Genomic DNA, 13,722 nt, shown 5'->3' with positions numbered 1-13,722 from the left:
CTTCCTCTTTTCCATACAAAGTTGTTTTTGCATACCCTCCTTCTATGCCTTGCATTTGCCTGCTTTTCTGCCCCTGGTTGGTACCACACAGCTTCTTAATCAGCTTTATTATGAATCAGTGTACAGTATAGCTCTTGCCCCCACCTGTGCTTCAAGTGTTTCGGCTATTGTTTGACCTTTGCAACTTCCATTTGAAGCTGTGAATGGTGTTCTCCAAAAACTTGCTGGGGTTTTAATTGAAATGACACTGAGGGCGCCTGGGTGAATCAGTGGGTTAAAGCCTCTGCTTTCAGCTTGGGTCATGATCTCAGCGTCCTGGGATCGAGTCCCACGTCGGGCTCTCTGCTCAGCAGGGAGCCTGCTTCCCTTCCTCTCTTTCTGCCTGCCTCTCTGCCTACTTGTGATCTCTGTCTGTCAAATAAATAAAATCCTTAAAAAAAAAAAAAGAAAGAAAGAAACAACACTAATCTACAGATGATTTGGAGGAGAGTTAATATATTTACAGTAGATAGCCTTCTAATTTATGAACAGGGCTCATACCTCTCCATTTATACCAGTTTTCTTTAATGCCTTCTTTTTATATTTATTTATTTATTTATTGTTCAACTAAACCATTTTTTTAAATGATTTTATTTATTTATTTGACAGAGAGAGACACAGCGAGAGAGGGAACACAAGCAGGGGGAGTGGGAGAGGAGAAGCAGGCTTCCCGCTGAGCAGGGGGCCCGATGCGGGGCTCGATCCCAGGACTCTGGGATCACGACCTGAGCCGAAGGCAGATGCTTAACGACTGAACCACCCAGGTGCCCCAATGTCTTCTTTTTGAAAAGAGATTATTTATTTTTATTGAGAGAGAGAGAGAGTTTGCGCAGAAGTTGGGGGGGTGCAGAGGGAGAGATGGATCGCAAGCAGACTCCTGCCGAGTGGAGAGCCAGACGTGGGGCTCGACCCCACAGCCCTGAGATCATGACCTGAGCCAAAACCAAGAGTTGGACACTTAACCGACTGAGCCACCCATGTGCCCCTTATTTATTTATTTTTTAAAGATTTTATTTTATTTTTGGGGTACCTGGGTGGCTTAGTTGTTAAGCGTCTTCCTTTGGCTCAGGTTATGATCCCGGGGTCCTGGGATCGAGCCCCATATCGGGCTCCCTGCTCGGCAGGAAGCCTGCTTCTCCTTCTCTTCTTCATGCTCTCTCTCTCTCTCACTTGCTCACTCTCTCTGTCAAATGAATAAATAAATAAATAAAATCTTAAAAAGAAACAGATTTTATTTTATTTTTAAGTAATCTCTACTCCCAAATGGGGCTCAAACCCGGAACCCTGAGATAAAGAGCCTCACGCTCTACTGACTGAGCCAGCCAGCCAGGTACCCCTCATTTAATCATTTTATTTTGTTTACTTATTTTTTAAAGATTTTATCTATTTTTATGGAGAGAGAGCACGACCAGGGGGAGGGGCAGAGGGAGAGGGACAAGCAGAACTCTGTGCTGATCGTGGAGACTGACGCGGGGCTCCATCTCAGGAATCTGAGATCATGACCTGAGCCGAAACCAAGAGTCAGATGCTTAACCAACTGTGCCATCCAGACGGCCCTCATTTAATCATTTAAAAACACAGGCTGTAAGTCACAAAGAAGTCTTAGAGAGAAAGAGGGATTGTATCAGTTGGCAAACACTCAGAACTGTTCCGTGGAATCCTGGCTGTGGTCTCCAAGGCCCTGGCTGATCTGGCTCCTGTCTTTCTCCTTATCACACCCTTCTTCCTCTTTATCTTCACACTGGAGGGAGACGGGACGGCCTTCATTTCCTTCCGTGTGCCGTGTTCTTCCCTTCCTGGGGCCTCTGCACGTTCTCTTCCCTCCGCCTGGTCTGTTTCCCCCTCCTCTGCCTTCTTCCGGCTTCTCCCCATTTTGCGTATTGGCTTTTCCTTTTCCTTCTTGTTTCAGTTTGAACATTACTTCCCCTGAAAGGCTTTCCCTAATCCCACATTCAGAACTGATCCCACGCTTCTGTGCTCCCACTGCCTTTTATCTTAATTAAAACTTCACTGTCCTCTGGAATTCTGGTGCCTGGCACAGAGCTCAGCTCATGGTCCGCTCTCAGTAAGAAGTGTGAATTCTTGCAATTTATTGGAAAGAAACAGGGTTGTATGGGTTAGATTGAAAGTAACAGACCCAAAGAGAAGTTTTTTCTTTTTTCCTAATTTGGCATGCACAGGGTCAATTTTCACCTCTTAGCTCCAGCACCTATTCCTGGACAGTTTCTGATTGGTCCATCTGATCTGTCACCTGGGTCCTTCGCATGGGATGCTCCGCTGTGGCCGTGGGCTGGAGAGTTGGGTTCCCGTGTCTTAAAAAGAGAACACCATCCATGCATTTGCTTAACCATCTTTTTTTTTTTTTTTAAGATTATTTATTTATTTATTTGACAGAGACTCAGTGAGAGAGGGACCACAAGCAGGGGGAGTGGGAGAGGGAGAAGCAGGCTTCCCGCTGAGCAGGGAGCTTGATGCAAGGCTCCATCCCAGGACCCTGGGATCATGACCTGAGCTGAAGGCAGACACTTAAGACTGACCCACCCAGGCGCCCTTGCTTAATTAACCATCTTTACTTAAAATTGGAAGTGAGTTCATTGCTAAGTGTTTGGAAAATCTTCTGCACTGATATTAACTAAGTTTCAGGTGACAGGGCTTAGAATTTTTTTTCCCTTTGATATTTCTGTAATATTTTGCACCCCTTCCCCACACACATGGAAATATTTATAGAGTTGAGCAATGAGTCAGGCCTTTAAAAATCTGAGGGTTTTTTTTTTTTTTTTCTCATTAAAAATTTAGCTGATATGCTTTGTTCTCATTTAGCCTTTGGATTGCCTTCAGTGTTCTGGTATTTAGAGCATGGTTTCTTCCTTCTTCCCTCTCCCTCTTATCTTCCTCCCTTAGGTTGGTCTTGAACTTCTTTCTTGGGGGCAACAATCACCTGTAGAGAACAGTGTGGGATGTTGGAGAGGTATGCCTCGTTCTCCAGGGTTTAAAGAAAGGAAGAGGGGGCAGCGGAGGAGGGTGGATAACTGAACTCTTGTGTCTGCTGGTTGAGGGGGCTTGGGACCAGGTCATATAAAGTCAGGCTCAACGGAGCGGATGTACAAACACCAGGAAATGAGCAAGTGGATTCCATTTCCAGGCCGAAGGCAGACGCTTCTGACACTGAACATTTGCGTTAAAGATGTTCATGTCGGGACGTCTGGGTGGCTCAGTGGGTTAAAGCCTCTGCCTTCGGCTTGGGTCATGATCTCAGGGTCCTGGGATCGAGTCCTGCATTGGGCTCTCTGCTCAGTGGGGAGCCTGCTTCCCTTCCTGCCTCTCTGCCTACTTGTGATCTCTGTCAAATAAATAAATAAAATCTTAAAAAAAAAAAAAAAAAGATGTTCATGTCACAGTCAGGGCTGGACCAAGCCCCTCTTGTGTCCTGTCACAGGGAAATGGCATTTCTTTCTTAGAGCGAGATTTTGCTTTCTGTAACCAGTTTCTGTCTTTCCAGGAGAGCTGATTGGTTCAACCCAGTCTGTTGCACATTAGAGCCCTCTTCCCAGCCCTGGGTTTTACAGCTCCGTCATCTTTCCTACCTTTCCTCTTCTGCTTAAGATACTTGACAACGTCTGGACGAAGGAGTGATTTTTATGATCACTTTAAAAATGACTTGTTTTTAAAAAAAATTCATAAAAATAAAAATGACTTTTTTTTTTTTAATGAAAAAAGTAAACACTCTTTAATCCCCCCCCGCCCCTTGAAAAGCATATTCTTTGTGATCTCTGTCATTCAGTATATTTGGGGTGGGCACAGGTGTTTATATTTGTTTGTGGGTTGCTTTGTACTGTATCCAGGGGAATGGAGGGGGGAGAAAGTGACTGTGGTGTTCTAAGAACATTGAAATAATAGACCAGAGCTTATTGCGGCTTCTTAAAGGAATGCATTCCATAGCAGTCTCCCCTCCAAATCTCCACTGCTCAGACTCCAGGAGAGTCAGAATTCTGGTGCTTTGGGCACAAGTTACGTCTTTCTCTTGTCATTTCAGGATGCAGTGCTAAGACTCGGCCTGGGCCATCCCTGCGTCCATCAGCCCTAAGTCGGCTACTGTCCATCCCATTCCATCTGGTGTACGTCCCCCACCAGCCTCCTTGCTGCCCTTTTACACAATAGAATTATTGTCCTAAAACATGAAAATGCAGCTTTTCAGATTCTGTGTGCTTTTCCACATTGTTTCTACCACTTCATCTCCGTGCTGTTGCCCCGTCGGCTTCTGTTAAAGTTTGGGTTTGTTCGTTTGTTTTTCTAAGATTTTACTTATTTGAGAGAGAGAGAGGGTGCACAAGAGCGAGCGTGGGGACAGAGAGAGACAAGCAGACTCTGTACCGAGTGTGGAGCCTGATTTGGGGCTCAGTCTCAGGACCCCGAGATCATGACCTGAGCTGAATTCAAGAGTCAGACGCTCAACTGACTGAGCCACCCAGGCACCCCTGAAGTTTTTTTTGTTCTGTTTTTAACTCATGCATATGTTTTCATCCTGTGTTTGTTTACATTCTTACTCCTTGGGTTCAGAATGCTGTCACTGGAAGGAGCCACGAACAGAATAGTTCCTTGGTAATTTCATTTTCGCAACAGAAACAGAGTTAGATAGATTATGGCTGGTGATTGAGGCAATATGCCTCCATCGGTAAACCTGGTTTTGTGGCAGTTTTTGGACTTGCATTTTAGAGATTCGAAGTTCAGTAAAACCTTCCATTGTGTGCACTTTTCCTTTCTCATGAAAATCTTTTGTATTAACTTGACTGTCCAACTTGACACTGTGATGTTGGAGCTCCTCTTTTGCTAATTATTTCATAGACTCTTGCTTTTCAACCCAGGTTTGAGGGGAGAACCCCTCCTAATTCAGAAAACCTGTTTCAGAAATAGCAGATGAATGTGTGATTTTACAGAATCTGTGTCTACTTGGTATTGTCTAACCAGAGGGTGTCTGTGCTCCTCGAAATAAACCGTCTACTGCTGTCCTTTACCTTTTATCTGTTTTTTTTTTTTTCTGTGTAAACAGTGACTTTCCTTTGGGTAATGGTTCTTCATCACATCAATTTTGATGCTGTCATGTTGAAAGTATATATTTTGGTATTTCTATCTTTTTAAAAAAGATTTATTTATTTGAGAGAGAGAGAGCACACACCAGGTGGTGCAGTAGGAGGGGTAGAGGGAGAAAGCAGACTCAAGCAGACTCCCCAGTGAGTGCAGAGCCCAATGTGGCTTGATTCCAGGACCCTGGTTTCATGACCTGAGCCAAAACCAAGAGTCAGCTGTCAACTAACTGAGCCGCCCAGACACCCCAAAAGTATTTCTGCTTTTGACGTCGTATGTGAGAAAAATTCTTTTTCCTTGTCCATGGAGATTAATTGAAGTCTTTGTTTCAAATTTGAGATCTAGAATTTCAGGTGGCATTTGTGATGACACATTTTTGTTGGTAAAAAAAAAAAAACTTTTTTTGTTCCTATATATACAGCTACTTTAATATTCAGAACCTAATTGATTTTTTAAAACATTTTAAATGGCGGTTTTGTTACGTTTACTCTGGGTAGATCTATACGTGCTGACACTTTTCTCTTAAAGATGAGAGGAAGCTAATACCAGTAATATCATCCCAAAGGATTCTGTTCAGATAGAGCCATTTATTTTTTTATTTTTTTAAAGATTTTATTTATTTATTTACAGACAGAGATCACAAGTAAGCAGAGAGGGAGGCAGAGAGAGTGGGGGGGGGAAGCAGGCTCCCTACTGAGAGAGAACCCGATATGGGGCTCGATCCCAGGACCCTGGGATCATGACCTGAGGCGAAGGCAGAGGCTTTAACCCACTGAGCCACCCGGGTACCCCCAGATAGAGCCATTTAAAGTTCTGCTCCTCCAAGTGCCCTAGTCTTTTGGAAAGTGGATTTATCCCGAATTAGAGTATCCTAAAACAGTGGTCTACACAGCATGGACAGAAATGGACCCAGTGATACGGAAGAGGTAATTCTCTTCACTGAGTGAGTCCCTTGGAGAGAGATTCGTGGAGAGCTGGCCTCAGGATACCCTTCTCTTGAGTCTGAGCCACTGACACTGACGTAACCTCAGCAACTTAGTTTCTTACCAGATTGGCTTGTTCCAGGGACTCTGAATTTGTGTCGGTTTAGTACACTTTCCAGTGACAGGAAGTACGGTATTAAAAACTTGACGTATACTATGGAGAAAAACTTCCTAGAGGCAGACTTGGGTGTCCTCATTTTATTTTATTTTTTATTATTATTTTTTAAAGATTTTGTTTATTTATTTGACAGAAATCACAAGTAAGCAGGGAGGCAGGCAGAGGTGGGGGGAAAACAGGCTCCCCGCTGAGCAGAGAGCCCGATGCGGGGCTCGATCCCAGGACCCTGAAATCATGACCCGAGTCAAAGGCAGAGGCTTAACCCACTGAGCCACCCAGGCGCCCCTAGTAACTAGCTTTTCTGAAAGTACTTCCTGGGTCAGTTCTTTTGCAGACTTTCAAAGAAAAATCAGATTTCAGCAGACAACTTCTTAGGCGTAGCCAAGAGTCTTCATTCTCCGTGGACGGAGAGAGACCAGTCCCGACACCGACCGACGAGTCGCTCTTGTAGGTACAGGAAGGCAACATTTGTATTGAACTTCATGATGCTTTAGGAACTCTGATGAGGATGTAACGACCCAGACAGCTGCCATGGTCCATACTTCTCCCGCTTCGGTCTTCCGCGTGCAGACAGCCAGACCTGAAAATGATCGATTGGAAAATACAGTAATTGCGTCTGATTAATGCACTCGTGCTGTCCTCGTTTGTCCCTGCAGCCTACTCAGCCTCTTGTAGCCAACAGCTCCTGCCCTGAACCTTTGTTTGGTTTGAATTCGAGGAGCAGTAAGCGGTCAAGAGGGGGTATCGCCTTCCACCCAACTCCTTGGAAACATCCATTGCAGTTCTCTTGGCAATTGCGAGTTAATTCTTGAGCATATATATAGTAAGCACTTCATAGTACATTAAACATCACTTTCCATTAGGTCATATATTATCTGCCTTCCTTAATCTTTGGAAACACGAAGCTTTCAAATAGAAATTTTAGAGCGTGTGTCATGGGGGAGGAGTTCTTACAGTGCAGCCCCTGGGCCTCCTCTTATGGAGTCCACAGAGTCAAAACTATTTTCATAATGGTACAAAGACACTGTCTTTCTCACGGTGTGGATGTTGAGGCTCGTGGTATAAAGGTGGTGATGGGAAGGCTGCAGGCCCCTTGACGCGAATCAGGGCAATGGCTCCAAACTCAGCAGGTCTTGTATTCTTCACTGTTAGCAGTTAAAAAAAAAAAAAAAATCCCTTTTATCCAGAAATATCCTCAGTGGTGGAGCCTGGGTGGCTCAGTTAAGTGTCTGCCTTTGGCTCAGGTCATGATTCCAGGATCTTGGGATTGAGCCCCGCGTCGGGCTCCTTGCTCAGCGGGGAGTCTGCTTCTCCTTCTCCCTTGTGCTCTCTCCCTCTCTCTGTCAAATAAGTAAGTTAAATCTTTTTTTAAAAAATAAAAAAATAAAAAAGCCCTCAATGAAACAGTAAGAAGAGTAATTTTATTAAATCTCAACTGTTGAGTATACGCTTTTTGAATAGTATGACAAGATGGGAAATATGCCTGAAGCGCTTAGTGTCACCAGGATACTTCAGTGATTGCGTTGTGAGCTGAACTAACTTGTTTTTTTCATGGACACCATTTTTACTTAAGAGGACAGTTGGCAGGGTGCCTGGGTGGCTCTGTCGTTAAGCATCTGCCTTCGCATAGGTCATAATCCTAGTGTCCTGGGATCGAGTCCCACGTCAGGCTCCCTGCTCGGAGGGGACCCTGCTTCTCCCTCTCCCACTCCTCCTGCTTGTGTTCCTTCTCTCACTGTTTCTCTCTGTCAGATAAATAAATAAAATCTTAAAAAAAAAAAAAGAGGACAGTTGGCAGATGAACTCTCGGGCATTTGGCAGGTATTTTCTCAAAAATGAATAAAGTGAGCCTGTCTCTTTATTTTTTTTAAGATTTTATTTATTCATTTGAGAGAAAGAGAGACAGAGAGAGCACAAATGGGGGGAGGGGCAGAGGGAGAGGAGAAGCCGACTTCCCACTGAGTTGGGAGCCTGACAGGGGGCTCCATCCCAGGACCTGCATGGAGATCATGACCCACCCATCTGAGCCACCAGGCACCCCAAACCTGTCCTTTTAAAATTTTTTTTTAATTTATTTATTTTTTTTATAAACATATAATGTATTTTTATCCCCAGGGGTACTGGTCTGTGAATCGCCAGGTTTACACACTTCACAGCACTCACCATAGCACATACCCTCCCCAGTGTCCAAAACCCCACCCCCCTCTCCCAACCCCCCTCCCCCCAGCAACCCTCAGTTTGTTTTGTGAGATTAAGAGTCACTTATGGTTTGTCTCCCAATCCCATCTTATTTCATTTATTCTTCTCCTACCCCCATAACCCCCCATGTTGCATCTCCACTTCCTCGTATCAGGGAGATCATATGATAGTTGTCTTTCTCCAATTGACTTATTTCGCTAAGCATCATACCCTCTAGTTCCATCCACGTGGTTGCAAATGGCAAGATTTCATTTCTTTTGATGGCTGCATAGTATCCATTGTATATATATACCACATCTTCTTTATCCATTCATCTGTTGATGGACATCTAGGTTCTTTCCATAGTTTGGCTATTGTAGACATTGCTGCTATAAACATTCGGGTGCATGTGTCCCTTCAGATCACTACATCTGTATCTTTGGGGTAAATACCCAGTAGTGCGATTGCTGGGTCATAGGGTAGTTCTATTTTCAACATTTTGAGGAACCTCCATGCTGTTTTCCAGAGTGGCTGCACCAGCTTGCATTGCCACCAGCAGTGTAGGAGGGTTCCCCTGAGCCTGTCCTTTTAAGGAAACAGCTATTTGTTGCCAATGATGGAATTCTACCTTTTAAGTGAAAATTGGTATTTTGGAAAATTTGTATTTGCGACTGTGAGTGTGATGGCTCCCCGGTATTTAAAGACTCCTCAGATTCTTGACCTCAGGGTCGTGAGTTCAAGCCCCATGTTGGGAATAGAGCTTACTTTAAAAAAAAAAAAAAAAGACATAATAAATAGGGTGCCTGGGTGGCTCAGTCAGTTAAGCAACTTCCTTTGGCTCAGGTCATGATCCTAGAGTCCAGGGATCGAGCCCCACATCGGGCTCCTTGCTCAACGGGGAGCCTGCTTCTCCCTCTCCCTCTGTCCCTCCTCCCACTTGGGTGTATTCTCTCTCTCTCTCTCTCTAACAAAAAAAAAATTTTTTTAAGATTTTATTTATTTATTTGACAGAGAGATCACAAGCAGGCAGAGAGGCAGGCAGAGAGAGAGGAGGAAGCAGACTCCCTGCCAAGCAGAGAACCCAATGTGGGGCTTGACCCCAGGACCCCGGGATCATGACCTGAGCCGAAGGCAGAGACTTTAACCCACTGAGCCATCCAGGCGCCCCACTCTCTAACAAATTTTTAAAAACAAAAATTTAAAAATAAAGACATTGGAAAAGACAAGATAGGTAGCAATATAAACAAATGTGATTTGAATATATTTTGTAATGCAATGTGGCAACATTTGGAAGATCTGCAAGTTATCAGTGACATGATACTTTGTAAATGGTGTTTTCTAAATAATGTTACACAGTCACGTGCAGGCAAAAGATCCATTCAGAGCATGAGATCAATGAGTGCATTTTATTGTAACCTGATGCAAAAAATTCTTTGGGAGGGTTTCAGATTTCATATTGCAACTAGCCTTTAAGAAACTATTAGTTGAGTCTTGGGGTAGTATCAGGTAATAGCCAGCATGACCTAAAAAGGCTCCTCCACTTTCTTACTACACATCTGTGCGAAGTCTTATTTTTTCTCATATTTCAGCCAAAGTAAGGAGTCGCACCAGATTGAATTCAGAAGGATCTGAGCATCCAGCTGTCTTCTATGAAACCAAACATTAAAGAGATTTGCAAAAAAGTGAAACAGTGCCAGTTTTCTCACTTTTTGTTTTTGTTTTGGAAAGGAAAGTTCTTTTCAAAAAGTGCTGTTTCTTTTGACGTGATGGATTTAGTGTCGTCTTTTAAAATAAATTAATAAGCATGTTTAAAACTCTCAGTTTTTAATTTCTGATACAGTAAGTATTGATGGCCATAACCCACATAAATAAAAGCTTTCAAAGGTCCTTAATGATTTTTAAGAGGGCAGAACTGCTGTCCTGTAACATCACAAGGGAAGGGGTCCATTTTTGCTAATGGCCCCATCTCCAAAGTGCCGAAGGCTGTTTTTTTTTTTTTTTTTAATATTTTATTTATTTATTTGACAGACAGTGATCACAAGTAGGCAGAGATGCAGGCAGAGACAGAGAGAGGGGGAAGCAGGCTCTCCGCTGAGCAGAGAGTCCAATGCGGGGCTCGATCCCAGGACACCGAGATCATGACCTGAGCCGAAGGCAGAGGCTTTAACCCACTGAGCCACCCAGGCGCCCCCAAAGGCTCTTTTTTAAAGGGCCCTTTATAATATTTGCTCACAAAGGAGTCTTTTTAAGATTTGGAATGTTTTTCCATTAAGTTTTCCACATTTTGGTCAAGAATGTAAGTGGGTTGATTAGTTTTTCATCTGTTTTGAATTTGCTTTTAGCTGCTGTCAAAAAACTCCATGCCGTGGCAATCCATGTGATGGGAGGGGTAGAGTGTGCCATTATTAGGGAAGTCTTAGTATTTTAAAAAATTTTATTTGTGACAACATTTTATTTCATTTCATTATTTTTTTTAAGTAAGCTCTACACCCAGCGTGGGGCTCAAACTCACAACCCCAAGATCAAGAACTACGTGTTCCACCTACTAAACCAGCCAGGCCCCCCAAGAGATGTTCTAATACAGCATAAAAAGAGCCGATCCTATATTGACAAACAAGTACTAGTTTATTTGTTGCTACTGGGTAAGGTTTTTAGCATTAAGATCTTCTATCTTATTTTGACCTTATTATAGCTTGCAGAATGTTCCTGAATACAGATAACTTTATTGAAAACATACTGTTGGGTTGGGGCCAGTAATTTTTAAGGTAGACTCAATTCAAGTGTAGATTTAAAAAAAAAACAAAACAAAGAGTTTCGGTATCAAAAGCTTTTGCTCTGTATTCTATACACCAGAGCTTAAAAAAGAAAAAGAAAAAGAATCAAATACTCACAGGGAATAATATGTATGAGATTATCATCAGGACAATCTAAAAGCAGATGATGTTAGCAAGTTTTCTTTTTCTTTCTTTCTTTCTTTCTTTTTTTTTAAAGATTTTATTTATTTATTTGACAGAGATCACAAGTAGGCAGAGAGACAGGCAGAGAGAGAGGGGGAAGCAGGCTCCCTGCTGCGCAGAGAGCCCGATGGCGCTGCTCGATCCCAGGACCCTGAGATCATGACCTGAGCCGAAGGCAGAGGCTTTAACCCACTGAGCCACCCAGGTGCCCCTGTTAGCAAGTTTTCAAGGAAACTCTAACTCCTGAATATAGTAAGCTTCTGGGATTGGGATATGAACCAGGACTCAAATGGAGGGAGGGGTCTGGAAAGGCGTTTTAAAATAAATAGGAAACTAGCTATGAAACTAGGTTAGCAGAGGGTTACTAACCAGCCCAGAGATTTAAACAAGCCTTGCTCTGAAGAGCTAGGAATGATTTGTAATCATGACTTGAATTGTTTGTATATTTGTTCTCTCAAGTAGTTTGAAGTGACCCACAGTCTTGTTTACCCTATCAATTTGTTTGACCACCCTTGTCTATATGGAGGACATAAATAAATCACCTTCCTGACTAGTATTCCTTGAAGTAGAAACTAGATGTCCGTGGAATATATTATTGGGGGACAAGAATCAATGAAAACCTTACAGAGTTGTCCCTTGTTTTTTATGATAATGTAAACATTTATTAAATTTGAAGACGTTTTGTAGTGATTCTTTTTCATGAGAAAACCATTCCAGTAAATTAAAACCTTAGTTTCTCAACCTGTTCTGTGGGCCTGGGTGGAAGTAAGAGGAAATGAGTTTTCTTCTAGAAGAGAATTTCTTGGAGAAAAAAATGTTTTGGGGGGCGCCTGGGTGGGTGGCTCAGTGGGTTAAAGCCTCTGCCTTTGGCTCAGGTTATGATCCCAGGGTCCTGGGATCGAGCCCCACATGGGACTCTCTGCTCAGCACGGAGCCTGCTTCCTCCTCTCTCTCTCTCTGCCTCCCTCTCTGCCTACTTGTAATCTCTGTCTGTCAAATAAATAAATAAAATCTTTAAAAAAAAAAAGAAAGAAAAATGTTTTTGGCTCTGCAGGACCCACACTCCCACCCAAGGTGGACTTCTAGGGAACTCCGTGTACTCATTTGCCCGTTTGCACAACTTGGAATGGAACGCAGAATGAGAGGACGAGGACAGGTATAAAGTGGCAGATGCTAGGTTTTAAAACCAAGCTGAAGGATGGCACTGACTGTGTCCTTAGGATCTCACACACCTGCGATAGGATCAAATTGTGGCTTTGTATTTTTTATACTCGATTTGACTCTTTTCCATTTCCTGTGATCCTCATGACTGAATTGTGAAATTAGGCTGCGACTGATTCGGCATCTCTAGGCAAATTACTACATTTTGGCTACATTCTGTGGCCCCAGGTGGTGGAGTTCCAGGCTGGGGCCAGAACTTGCATATTTCTCTTTTCCTGCTATCTCCCAGGAGACAGCAGACATGGCCCATCTTTCCATCCCGGCAGCTTTCCCTTCCCTGCAATGTCGCACTGACACTCCCGTCGCTTTCCCAGGCCTTTCTGGGCTCTCCCAGAGGCCAGGCCCCTCTTCGCTAATTCAGGGCATAGCGGCAGGCAACGTTGCTGACCCTCTCCTTGAATCCCTTCAGATCCACCAGGTCACAGCCCTCCCTCCTTGAGCTCCGAATGGATCTGTGTTTCCAGCTCCCCTCTGGACACATCACTCCCTCGGGCATCATGCTACTTCACCCCAGCCCCTCGATTCTCTCGTCCCGGGAGCCAGAGGCAGGCCCCCAGAATCTCGCCTCTCCCTCCTATTCCTTTCCAGCCTCCTCTTGGAATCAGCGGCCAAGACTAGTTGATTCTAGTTGTTACGGGTCTGTGTATCCTCTCCTCCCATTTTCTCTCCTCTGGACTAGGGAAGAATCTCCCGGCTTCCACCTCCTGGCCATTCTAAGCATGTCTGTGGGCGTGCCTCTCCTTCCAAGTTCAACGGCTCACTTGTGTGCACTGGAGAGGCTAAGCTCCTTCACTCCCAATGTTTGAGGCCTGGGGTGATGGGCTGGGACTTTTTCCAGTTTCTTACCCACCACCATTCTTCCCTTGAGCCCTCCCCCCTGCCCTCCACCTTCCGTCCAGAGGGACAAGTGCCACCCACCCCCCCAGTCCCCAGATTCCTGGATGTGTCCTCGCCTTTGCAGTAGCTGTTGCTGAAATACCCACCTCCTCTCATTCTTCCAGGCTAGGAACCTCCAGGCGAGATGGGGCTCTATTTCTGTGCAGTTCAGTTCCCCGGCTCCTTTCCTGGCCCACGGTGTGGGTTTCATAAATGTTCGAATGTTTGAATAAAGTCCGCATGAGTCATTTCATTTATCTGTTTGAAG

The 13,722-nt window shown here is 44.1% G+C and overlaps 1 protein-coding gene across 13 annotated transcripts in view; it reads left to right on the top strand.

Moving 5' to 3' along the window:
- The window catches only part of FNBP1 (formin binding protein 1), a 140,805-nt gene that overhangs the window by 39,933 nt on the left and 87,150 nt on the right, over positions 1-13,722 (top strand). The window lies entirely within an intron of this gene.

This window comes from Lontra canadensis, unplaced genomic scaffold (genome assembly GCF_010015895.1).
Source record: "Lontra canadensis isolate GAN:19392208 unplaced genomic scaffold, GSC_riverotter_1.0 scaffold30, whole genome shotgun sequence".
NCBI lineage: Eukaryota > Metazoa > Chordata > Mammalia > Carnivora > Mustelidae > Lontra > Lontra canadensis.
This window is presented reverse-complemented; position numbering and strand designations above follow the sequence as displayed.